Source organism: Myotis lucifugus, unplaced genomic scaffold, assembly GCF_000147115.1.
Source record: "Myotis lucifugus unplaced genomic scaffold, Myoluc2.0 scaffold_211, whole genome shotgun sequence".
NCBI classification, from domain to species: Eukaryota; Metazoa; Chordata; class Mammalia; order Chiroptera; family Vespertilionidae; genus Myotis; species Myotis lucifugus.
The window spans coordinates 2,244,212-2,255,371 of NW_005871259.1; positions in this window are offsets into that span (position 1 = coordinate 2,244,212).

The following is an 11,160-nucleotide window of genomic DNA, read 5'->3' on the forward strand; positions in this document are numbered from 1 at the left end:
ACATTTCCTTCCTGTACTTTTTTTTCTCCTTTAACTTTATGACAGAAGACATTTTTCATGTTGCAAACTCTTTGTAAACAACATTGTTTTTAGTAATTTTCTTTTAAATCCTCGCCTGAGTGTACGTTTTTATTGATTTTTAGAGAGAGAGGAAGGGAGAGAGAAACATTGATGTGAGAGAGAACCATTGATTAGTTGCCTTCCATACGTGCCCAGTCGAGAATCAAACCCAAAACCTTTTGTGTATGGGATGACAGTCCAACCAGTTGAACCACTTGGCTAGGGCTGTGAACAATTTACATACATTTGTAGCCCTAGCCAGCTTGGCTCAGTGGATAGAGCATTGGCCTGTGGACGAAAGGTCCCAGGTTCGATTCTGGTGAGGGGCACATGCCTCGGTTGTGGGCTCGATCCCCAGTGGGGGGCATGCAGGAGGCAGCCGATCGATGATTCTCTCTCATCATTGATGTTTCTCTCTCTCTTTCGAGCGTCCCAAAGGGACACGTATTCCGAGCTTCCCACCCTCCTGAGCTCCAGACCCCACCTGCAGCTGCCCTGGGACACCCCCCTGGCAGTTCTGCTGGCCTCTCAGGCAGCATGTGTGTGGCAGGCGCTCTCCAGGGCTCACCCGCTTCCAGGCTCGCAGGCACCCGTTCTCTGGGGAGCAGAACAGGTTCTGTTTGGGGGATGGTGGACCTCAGCCCCAGTCAGAACCAGTCCCCTCTCCTACTTCCTTCACAGATGTGGGGATAGCAATGGACACCGAGCCGGTTCGGTCCCCTGAGGATAAGTTGGCTGGGAGGCTGCTAAAAGCCAGTAACCTGGGCATGTGCCCTGACCAGGAATTGAACCAATGACCTCCTGGTTCATAGGTCGGTGCTCAACCATTGAGCCACGCAGGCCGGGCTAAACAATATTTTTAATGGCAGCATAACGTTCCATTGCCTGTTTCAGAGTTTGCCATTGGAATGAGGCGGGGTAGATATAAATACACGCATCCGCACGCACACTCAGCTATCTTCAGTTGCTGAACACTTGAGTGACTGGTTCTTAGAACCTAGAAACAAACCTGAGGGTGACTTTCATTCAACAAGTGTTTATGGAGCACGCAATCTGGATTGGGGCGGGGGGCTTAGTGGAGAACAAGAGGGGAGATCCCAGCTGTCCTGGAGCTTATGTTTTAGATGAAATCTGGGCATCGCTTTTCTAGATTTTGGAGAATTTCACAATGTGGGAAAGTGCTTTGGATGTTGCCAAGCTAAAGCCAGATTCTTTTGGCTACTAACTCGTCCAGCTCTTTTACTGAGGGCCAAAGTGAGCAGAACCTAGTGGATCTGTTCCCGAGCACACACATGCAACTCATGATTCCATGAAAGAGGGTGGGATTCTTCCCCTGGGAGTCCATGGCCGGGAAGAGGAGTTTGGACAGGATGGGAAGTGGGAGGGAGAAGGGAGGGGCCGTGGTAAGGAGGATGGGACTGTGTTCCAGGAGGTGTTGTGTGTTGCTGCCTCTTCCACCAAAAAAATGGACTGATTGCCCGGTTGGTGTGGCCCAGTGGTGGAGCATCAACCCAGGAACCTAGAGATCGAAGTTCAACTCCTGGTCAGGGCACATGCCTGGGTTTTGGGCTCAATCCCCAGAAGGAGGCTTGCAGGAGGCAGCCGATCGATGATGTTTCTCTCTCATCAGTGTTTCTATCTCTCTATCCCCCTCCCTTCCTCTCTAAATAAATAAATAAATAAATAAATAAATAAATAAAATTAATTGCTCATGTTAAACACTGTACTGGGAGGCACTGTGGACTCTGAAATATATCCTTGCCCTAAAGGAATCTAGTTTACTGGCAAATATATAATTAGAATATAAGATAAGAATTGTAATAGTGGTGTAAGTGGAACAACAGGCTGTGGGCTCGCGGAGGAAGGGGTGTTTATTGGTGGTGAGGAGAGCTTCACAGAAGAGGAAACATTCGGCATGAGTGTCGAGGGTAAGGAGGCCTTCACATTCCAGGATGAGGGAACAGAGAACAAAGGTGGAGGGTGAGAGTCTGTGCAGTGATTACGCTGAAGGAGCTGAATGGGCCGGGGGAGGCGTGGCAGCAGATGAGAGCAGAAGGCGGTTTGGGGCCATGTTGCAAAGGGCCTTGAATGCCACGCACAGGATTTGAATATCAGTCTGTAGCCCATAGATGCTTAAATAAGAAGCATAATCAGGTTTGTATTTTAGAAAAAGCACTGTGGGTAACAGCATGTGGGTAGAGGAGGGAGCTCAGAGGTGGAGGGACTTGGGGCCTGAGCTGCAGGAGCTCTGGTGGGAGGCGGGAGGGCCTGAAGCTGAGGAGTGGCGGAGGCGGGGAGAGCACAGGAGGCATGGAACAGGGTTGGGTGGGACCTGAGCCGGGCCGGAGGAGGGAAGGGTGTGGAAGGCTTGGTGGGCAGAAGTGGCCCTTACAGACAGGAAATGGAGGAACAGACCTGGGAAGGAGAAATGCAGAGTGTCACTTTGGTCATTGTATCAAATTGTGATGATTTTGGCTGCAAGTAGCAGAATACCCAACGCCAGCAGTTGAAACAAGGCTTTATTACCTCCCCCAGCCCCTCCGCCCCCAGCAAAGCATTCTGGAAGTGAGACAGCGGCTCAACATGTTTTCAGAGCCCCAGCGCTGTCTGTCAGCCTCTCTGGCGAATGGAGTGCAGAAAGGAGGGGTGGGAGCACAAGGTCTCCTCATAAGGCTCTTTTAAGTATGTTTTTTAAAAAGTTGATTTCAGCCGAAACCGGTTTAGCTCAGTGGATAGAGCGTCGGCCTGCGGACTGAAAGGTCCCGGGTTCGATTCTGGTCAAGGGCATGTACCTTGGTTGCGGACACATCCACAGTAGGAGATGTGCAGGAGGCAGCTGATCGATGTTTCTCTCTCATCAATGTTTCTAACTCTCTATCTCTCTCCCTTCCTCTCTGTAAAAAGTCAATAAAATATATTTTTAAAAAAAGTTGATTTCAGAGAGAGGAAGGGAGAGGGAGAGAGAGAGAGAAACATCAATGATGAGAGAGAATCGCGGATCGGTTGCCTCCTGCACGCCCCCCACGGGGAATGGAGCCCGTAACCCGGGCATTTGCCCTGACTGGGAATGGAACAGGGACCTCCTGGGTCCATAGGTCAACACTCAACCACCGAGCCACACCCGCCAGGCAAGGCTTTTTTTTTTTTAAACCTGGTAAGGAAGATCTTTTCTAGCAGCTCCCCAGCCAACTTATCCTCAGGGGACCGAACCGGCTCGGTGTCCATTGCTATCCCCACATCTGTGAAGGAAGTAGGAGAGGGGACTGGTTCTGACTGGGGCTGAGGTCCACCATCCCCCAAACAGAACCTGTTCTGCTCCCCAGAGAACTGGTGCCTGCGAGCCTGGAAGCGGGTGAGCCCTGGATGGTGCCTGCCACACACATGCTGCCTGAGGGGCCAGCAGAACTGCCAAGGAGGGGTGTCCCAGGGCAGCTGCAGGTGGGGTCTGGAGCTCAGGAGGGTGGGAAGCTCGGAATACGTGTCCCTTTGGGACGCTCTAGGCTGCGTGCCCCAGGCAGGGAAGAAGCGTGTGGGGGGCACAGGACCAGGAACCCCTTTCCTGTGGTTTTTACTGGGGAGAAAGCCCTCCTTCCAGCTCCCCAGCTGCCCTGGGGGAAAAGCCGGGCCGGGGTGAGTGAGGGTGGGCCGGCACCTTCACCTCCAGGGCAGCCGATAAGCCTCTTTTCCGTCACTGGCTAGACTTTCCCTATAACAGTATCAGAGCAGGAGTGTAGATGCTTCTGATGCAGAAGCATTCCTTTTATATAACTTCTTCCCTGATTACAGAAGAAATAAATGATCAGAAAACTAGAAGAAGCACAAATGAAGAGAAAAAAAAAAAGTCACCCCCAGGAGCAAGCACACTTCTTGAATCCCTCCCCGGGGCTCGGTAACTTTTTACGGTAAATATCTCTGAGAGGTTACAGTTTAATGCCTGTGTTACAGCCAGCCCGGAATCCCTTACAGTTGTGTAACATTTTATGGCCTTCCAGGTTTTTCAGCTGTGTGTTTTATCACGGACTGTTTCATCTTTATAGACTCCTGTACATTGCGATGCGGGCAAAGGCAGGAATTGTTCCTCCCTCCTCTCCCCCCACTAGCTGAGGAGACCGAGGCTCAGAAAGGTGGTGGTGTGATCGGGGTGTGGGCCAGGCTGTCATTCCTTTCACACCGAGGTGCCCAGCTGCCCTGGGTATGGGGGTGGTGGTGGTGGGGGAGGAGGTGCTCCTTCCAGACCAGAGCCCATGAGTAGGGGCAGGGAGGGGGCAGGGAGGTGGTGGGCCCTAGCAGGCACCCGAGGGGCTGTGGGCAGTCCTCCTGGGGGGCAGAAGCCTGCTCTGCCTGTCCCTGTGGGCAGGAGGTGAACAGAAAATGGCTTACTTTCCGCTTCACCAGGTGTTGGCTGAGGTCGGCCTGTGTAGGAAGCGCACTGCAGGGCGTGCCCGAGCGGCCCCTCTGGAGAGAGCTGGGCGAGAGCTGGGTTTAGGCCCAGCTGTGGGAACGTGAGAAAGCTCTGTAACCTCTCTGAGCCTCCGCCCTCCTTTGTATTTCCACCCGTAAGAGGAGGCACGCTGACCTCAGGGCGTTATCATAGGGATCCAGTGAGAGGCCTGGGAAGCCGGGGGAGTTGGCTGCCATGGAGCACTGCTGTGCGCCTCTCTGCCGGCCTGGCCTCCTGGGCTGGCTGGGGTGACTGTGCTGATACTGGGGGTGATAGGGGAAGACCAGGATGTAGGGGAGGCAGGGAGGAGGGGCCCAGGAACACAAATATTGATTCTGCTAAGGAGCACTTGGTAAATGCCCAGGGCATGGCGGTTCCATGGGTTCAGAGAGACGTGGAGGAAACACTTTGGAGGGTTTTTCCAGGTGGGAATGGCCAGCAAGGGCGCTTCATGCCCAGAGGGATGGTGTGGGCCACACGCCCCTGACCTGCAGGCGTGAATGGGGGAGGTGGGGAGAAAGTCTGCCCCTCAGATGTCCTTCCCCCATGTTCCTGACCCCCCACCCCAGATCCATGTAGCCCCTCCCGCACCCTATCAGCTCCCGCGCTTTCTCGTGGCTGTTGCCAAAAGAATGTCCACTCTAAGAAAAAGACTTATAAGAGCGTATTTGAGCCAAACTGGTGACAATTGCCAGGAAGCAAAATCTCAATGAACTGAGAAAATGCCCCAAGAATGGCGGTTTTACCGTTTATTTTATACATTAGAATCCAAGGAGGAGCTGTAAGGGGGTGTTACATAAGATCCATCCACGTAGGTTAGGCAGGACGGGAGGAAGCAAAACAGGGAACTCTCTGAGATTGCATAAAGAGTAAAACACAACAACAAAAAAAGAGAGACACACCTCTCTTACATTGGTAGGCACAGGACAGCGAATATTTCCAGCACATGGAGATGGTATGTGGGCAACAAGATAACGTGTGGTCTCATGCTCAGGGGCCTGCAGCTGTGCCTTTGAGGGTTTTGGAAAAGAAAGCTACTCTGGCGTTTCAAAGGTATGTCTTCTATCAAAGACAATAGAAACCTCAGAGTTAAAGATTGGCCTAGGACTTGACAACCAACCATGACCCGCCTTTAGTTAGGAATTTTGTTGTTGCTGTTAATCCTCACCCGAGGACATTTTTTCTATTGATTTTTAGGGAGAAAGGGAGGGAGAGTGAGAGAGAAAGAGAGAGAGAGAAAGGGAGAGAGAAACATCAATGTGAGAGAGACACATCCATTGGTTGCCTCCCACCCGTGCTCAGATTGGGGCTGGGGATCGAACCTGCAGCCGGTGGGACTCAGCAGAAGGAGCTCCCCTTGGGGACAGACCTGGAGGCTCCCAGGGAGACTGGTTTTACCTGGGCTGAGGACATTCCAGATTGGGCCGGGGAAGGCCAGGCCAACCCAGCGTGGCTTAGAACAGGGGTGGGCAAACTTTTTGACTCGAGGGCCACAATGGGTTCTTAAACTGGACCGGAGGGCCGGAACAAAAGCATGGATGGAGTGTTTGTGTGAACTAATATAAATTCAAAGTAAACATCATTACATAAAAGGGTACGGTCTTTTTTTTTTTAGTTTTATTCATTTCAAACGGGCCGGATCCGGCCCTCGGGCCGTAGTTTGCCCACGGCTGGCTTAGAAGCAAGCCATGGGGTTGTAATCCATCACAGAACTGAGGGGAGGCAGAGAGAGAGAAGTTTTGGAGACTCAAGAGCAGATAATGGGCATGGCGCCCTGCCCTGGGAGTAATAACATAGCTCACAGTTACAGAACATGGTCACCAGCGCAGGCGCGTTTGAAGCACTTCGCATACAAGAATGCACTTATCTTCACAATCAGCATAAGAGAGAGACAGTGTTGTTATTCTTATTTTATAGATGAGAAAGCACAGAGAAGTCAATAACTTTCCAGAGGTCACACAGCTAGTGGTCTGAAGCAATGCAATTTGGCCTGAGAGTCCTGATCTAACCACTGCACCATACTACCCAGCTGTTCTGGCAGGTGTTCCTAGCGAGGGGTGAGTGCTAGTCTGGGGTGAAGGTCACTGGGAACACAGAGAGACACAAGACCAGTATGAAAACAGTCTCTCCAGGACGCAGCAGCGGTTTGGATGTGGGGGGGCAGGTGGGATCATCTGTGTCAGCATCAGGAGCCCAGGTGGGAAGCAGGACCAGGAAAGCCTACAGTTAAAACACTCGCTTTCCAGCCCAGCCCGTGTGGCTCACTGGTTGAGGGTCAACCTATGACCCGGGAGGTCACAGTTCGATTCCTGGTCAGGACACATGCCCCGGTTGCGGGCTTGATCCCCAGTAGGGGGCGTGCAGGAGGCAGCCATCAATGATTCTCTCTCATCACTGATGTTTCTATCTCCCTCTCCCTTCCTCTCTCTGAAATAAATTAAAACGTATTAAAAGCAAAAGGTAATCTTTATTTTTTAAGAATTTTTTTTCCCCTGCAAAAAGCTTTATGGTTTCATTTGGTCCAGTGCATGGAGAGGGCTCCAGGTGGTTAAAGGAATGGCCGGGGCTCCGGGGAGAGGCGCAGGGAAAGCCAGGCCCCAGGGGAGGCAGAGGGGCCCTCACCGGCCTCCGGGCTCCAGAGGCTCCCGGTGGAGCCGGAGGGGGAGCCTTTGGCAGAGACACTCGCCCGGCCCAGCCCGGGGCGCAGGTGGCGGAGGGGAGGCAGGTGGGGCCCGTCTTCTTGATGAGCTTCGCCTCCTCCCCCGGAAGCGGTTCTGCAGGAGTCAGAGCGGAGGGTCTGCGGGGAGGACGCGGGGCCGCGGGCCCAGAAGGGCCGGGCTCAGGCTCCTCTCCGAGGCCGGGCGGCCCGCATGGCGCCCCGAGTCGTGCCCGCTCCTCTCGGGGCGGCGGCAGCTCGTCCTGGAAGAGGAGGCGCCACCGCGCTGGTTTCACAGCTTCCAGACGCCGGGCGCCCTCGTGCTTCTCCGCCACCAACTCGAGGAAAAGGCGGCCCCCGCCCTCCGGAGCCACCTCGTCCGGACAGAGGTAGGTGCGGGCGCAGGTGCGGGCTGGCCGGGCGGTCGGCCGCAGCCTCCAGCCGGTGGAACAATTCTGACGAATTTGGGAGCTCGTGGCTGTTCGGCGATAGGAGTGAAGGTGTGTTGTTCGGCAATAGGAGTGAAGGTAGAAAAAATAAACCGTGTCTGGTCTCGGAGGTGGTGCCGAAGGTGGTGCCTGGAAAGGAGGGCGGAGGGTACGGAGGCTGGAAGAAGGGGCGTCCCGGGGTCTGTTCCGTCCAAACACTGTTGAAGCAAGAGACACATCTGGGACGGCTGCGGCATTAGCCAAAAGGTCATCTTTTTCTTTTTTTTTCTTTTTTAACTTGCTCTCCAGGCCTTTCTGCTGGAGCTCAGTCGGGCAGATGCTCCCACTCAGGGCTCCAAACGCACAGGGAGGGCTCAGCTGTGGGAGTTTAGAATCCATTTCCCAGTAACTATTCCCGTGGCCCTGGCTCTCGCTCTGGCCGCCCCCTACCTGGTCCCTGCCCATCTCCCAAGGGAGGTTCCCAGTTTTTCCATCCATTGTGTCAACTCCTGGGTTTCCTTCCAGCAAATCCTTTCTCTGCTTTAAGTGACCCCGAGTCAGTCTCTGTCACTGGCCAGACAGAACCTGAACGGGTGCAGAGTGAGTCGGCGGTGGTGCCAAGAGTGCAAGCCTGGGAATCTGGGAAGATCACGTTAACTTAACAATGAGGGCCAAAGTGAGAGGCGGCAAGCATTTATTTGAGATCCAAATCAGGAAGCACAGACTCAGGCCAAAGCCAGTAGTGTTCTGATTGGGAGTTAAAGGCAAGGGGTGTTTATGGGAAAGGAAAGGGGAACAATGACATCAATAGAAGTGTTGATGTGAGAAATGGCCAGCCGGGTTGGTGTGCTCAGTGGTTGAGCATCAACTTTTGCCAGTTGGGTCCCCAGTAGGGGGTGTGCAGGAGGCAGCCAATTAATGATGTTCCTATCTCTCCTCCCTTCCTCTCTCTCTAAAAACAAACAAACAAAAAAACTAAATAAAAGAGATTTGCTTTAAAAAAAAGAAAAGAAATATTCAAATCTATAGATAGCTATATATATAAAAGGCTAATATGCTAAGTGTCCGACTGTCTGACTGGTTGCTATGACGTGCACGGACCACCAGGGGGCAGATGTTCAGTGCAGGAGTTGCTGAGCTGCAGTGACTTGGCAGTTGCAGTTTTCGGGTGACGCACCCTGAAACCAGAGAGGAGCGAGCCCGATTCCTCGAGGGGCCGTACAATTCCACCTTTGGCTGTGGGTTATGTTGTTGCTGGGGCACTGTCAGCCTCGAATCTGGTTTACTGCACACTTGCATTTGCATTCCACACCCTGTATGACAGCAACTTTGCAGAGTGCCCTCTCGCACTCCGGGACCCCTCGGGGGATGTTGGAGAGCTGGTTTCGGCCTGATCCCCGCAGGCCAGGCTGAGGGACCCCACCTGTTGGAGGGACCCGTTCACTCTGCAGATACCAGATACCGGGGAGGGACTGCAAGAGGTTGGCTCCAGGGCATGTCTGGACCATCTAGCCCAGTCCCACCCCGAGGCCACCTTCTAATGAATTTCCTTTCAATGTGCACAAATCCATGCATCGGGTCACTAGTTTTTTTATAAGTTTATAAACTGAGGATATATGCCGGGGAGGGAGATCTCAAATGCTCCAGATAATAATACTTTTACAGTTTCTTTTATTCATTTGAGATTAAGGAGGGAAGATGACATGAAGGTGGGAGAAAGCAAGGCAGAAAATGGATTAAGGATAGTTAAGATTATGTACTCTCTAGAGCAGTGGTTCTCAACCTTCCTAATGCCGCGACCCTTTAATACAGTTCCTCATGTTCTGGTGACCCCCAATTTCATTGTTACAAATTGAACATAATTAAAGCATAGTGATTAATCACAAAACCAATATGTAATTATATATGTGTTTTCCGATGGTCTTAGGCGACCCCTGTGAAAGGGTCGTTTGACCCCCAAAGGGGTCGCGACCCACAGGTTGAGAACCGCTGCTCTAGAGCGTTGTCAACCTTTATAAGGATGGCGAAAGGTGGCATTTCTCTCCCCCCCCCCCAATATGTTTTTAGAGAGAGAGGAAGGAAGAGGGATAGAGAGAAACATCAATGAGAAAGGAATATCATCGATCTGCTGTCTCCTGCATACCCCCTACTGGGGATAGAGCCCACAACCTGGGCATGTGCCCTGACCAGCTGACCTCTTGGTTCCTGGGTCGACACTCAACCACTGAGCCACACCACAGGCTGAAAGGTAGCCTTTCAAAGGTGTGTTAACCTAGATGCACAGAAACAAAGGACAGGGCTTGCTTAAGGCAAGAAGAACCTTACCTTTTACACGAAGGAAGCGATAGGCCGCCCTGGCTGGTGTGGCTCAGGTGGTTGGGCATCTTCCCGTGCACCAGAAGGTTGAGGTTCTATTCCCCCTGGTGGGGGCAGTGCCGAGGCAGGCGATTCATGCTTTGCTCTCACATCGATGTTTCTCCCTCTCCCTCTCCCTTCCTCTCTCTACAAATCAGGGCCGCCTTAAAACCTTGCACTGCAGAAGTAATCGGCCTGGGACGTGACTACCCACCATGACCTGCCCAGCGAGGAATTTATGATCAGATCACCCTGTGAGATTAATATCTGTAATACAAACTAACATAGTGATTGTAATTCCAAAAAAATGCGTTTAATCTTCAGGCCTGTAATCACTCTATCTGCTTTCTTGTTATCTTTGCAAACAGTTGTTTGGGATAGAGTGCGGCTTTAGGCCCAGTGCGAAGATTATTTCGCCCCATTTAACATTCCAAAGGTTTGAGGAGTAAGACGTACAAGGCAGTTCCTCTGAGCTGGCAGCCGTGTTAAAATGGCTCCATTTGTATTTTTTTATTTTCTTTTTAAAAAATATATTTTTATTGATTTCAGAGAGGAAGGGGGAGAGAGAGAAAGAGAGATAGAAACATTAATGATGAGAGAGAATCATTGATAGAATCATTGATCCCCTCCTGCACGCCCCCCACGGGGGACCGAGCCGACAACCTGGGCATGTGCCCTTGACAGGAATCGAACCTGGGACCCTTCAGTCCCCAGGCCGATGCTCTACCCACTGAGCCAAAGCAGCCAGGGCCATTTGTATTATTTTCTACAATCAATTGCAGCGTGTGTTTTGGGGGAGGACAGGGAATTCTATTTTTGCAGGTTACAGTGCTGGGGGTTACCTGGAAAATGGGTCAAAAAGGTGCATTTTAGGGGCTGGGCCTGGGGACTGAGCTTTGAGTTAAAGGAGTAGAGATGGAACGGAGAACTGGACCTGAGGCCCTGGGAGGACATGAGAGAGTGGAGAGCTGGTTGCCAACAGAGTGCCTGCAAGGAGCCGGGTGGGAATCACAAGAGTGAGAGGACCAGGTGTATCTGTGTGGACAGGAAAGAAGGGGTTCGATGGAAAGTAACCCCCCAGGGTGATCTGATCATAAATGTCTCGCTGGGCAGGTCATGGTGGGTACGTCCCAGGCCTTTACTTCTTCAGTGAGAGGTTTTAAGCCACCTTGTCCATCGTTCTTGTGCATCCAGGTTTGCACACCTTGGAAATACCAGAG